We start from the raw sequence: 1,763 nt of genomic DNA on the forward strand, positions 1-1,763 counted from the left end.
CCCCGCCCCGGCACCTGCCGTCCCCTCGGGGCGGGGGGTGGGGGCTGCATTTCAAAGCCGGCCGCCCGGCGGGCACGCCGCCCGGGGACAGCGCGGGATGAGGGCCGTCGTCGGAGGGAATTGCTCTCCGGCGTGTGGAGCGGGGCTCTCTGCACGCAGAGGCACCCCGCCGACAGGTGGATGGTCTCGTTCCCCTTCACCGGCTGCCCCGAGGAGCCTTCTGCCCAACGGCGGCCTGCGAAAGCGCCGGCTGTTAGGACGAGCCTGAGGGGACGCCATAGGGGTAGCCGCTCCACGCACTGCTTGGCCCGCATGGAAACCTCCTCTGAGCTTCCAAAGCCCGGCTGCGTCCCGTGATCCGAGCTTTGGGGGTCGGCTCCGCGCAGAGATACAGATGCCTAATAAACGCCCGTGGGCTCTTCACGTCACGCCTGAGATGCAGACGGTGGCCCAGGGCTGCAGCTTTCTAGTTTGCCCAAGGAGGGTGGGAGGGAGTGAACTCCTTGGCAGCCCTGCTGTAATTTAGGATTAGAGGTAGGACTGGGGCTGGAAAACTCAACCCTGCGTGCTAAGTACTGCTGGCTACACTGCAGCTCTTCCATGTTATGTATGGAGGACAACCTAGCAAAGATCTTGCAGGAGTGAAGTGAAGCGTGTGTCCTCCTCACCCTGAGAGACGTTTCAAATTCAGGATCAGTGCCCATGTTTCAACTAACACCAAAGAGGCGCCGAGGGCACACGCTGAGGGTACTGCATGAAGCAAAATATTTGTTGAATGAACTACTCAGGCGTGCATATTCTCGACGGCCTTGGTTTCAAAGTGTTGTAGTGTAGTCCTAACTTCAGGCATGCTGAAGCCAACATTGCTAAACTGGAAATAAGCTACTTGCTGAAAGTATGTTTTGTAGTGTAACACCGTTCAGGCTTTATAATGCTGCAATAGGCTTCCCCTGCTGCTGTACTGTAAGAAACATCTAGGTAAACTGCTGAAATGCTTCGATCTGAGCGATGTTGTATCAGCCATCGAAACAGCCAGCTTCCTAAACCGAGTCCCAAAGTTTTGTAGAAGCTCATAAGCGTGGCACTGGAGTGAGTAAAAGCGGAGAGTTAATGTCTGGCGGTATGACTTTGTGTTTCAAGGGAAGTGGTCTTATGTAAATGTTACTCCAGAGTGGGAAAGCTTTTCTATTTTTTTGCTAGCAGATAATACTATGGGGAAATGGAAATAATGTTGGAAAACAGAAGAGTAGCTTGATGCAGTGAGACATATACTAAAGCACATATAGAAAACTGAGCTGGCATCAAAACTGAGTAATCTATTGCGTTAGAATCCACTCATGATAAAAATGGAGTAGCATGAAAAGTAGTTTTGAAATCTAACTTTGGAAAGCTGTTGTGGTAACATCTTCTAAGGTTCTAAAATTAACGCAAAGACAATGAAATGACTCCAGAAGGTATAATGGCTTCTAGGTTAATCATTAAAGCAAAGAATAATGGCAAAAACATCTGCAGGAACCCAACATAGGCCCTACACTTACAACATAAACTCAGTTTTCAGGACTGGATGTGTATTACACATTATTTTCTCCTAGAATACCCACAAAACTATGATTATCTTATTATTCATATAACTAGGATTTTAGAAGAGAACTTGTTGATGTCAAGAAGAAAAAAGTCATACTGAACATGGCAATTAACACAGGAAGAGTACAGTCAGAAGAATCTGAATTGACGCTCCTTGCAAATTTGTTTCCTGCAGCACG

Source organism: Haliaeetus leucocephalus, unplaced genomic scaffold (genome assembly GCF_000737465.1).
Source record: "Haliaeetus leucocephalus isolate CR32 unplaced genomic scaffold, Haliaeetus_leucocephalus-4.0 Scaffold751, whole genome shotgun sequence".
In the NCBI taxonomy this organism is placed as follows: Eukaryota; Metazoa; Chordata; class Aves; order Accipitriformes; family Accipitridae; genus Haliaeetus; species Haliaeetus leucocephalus.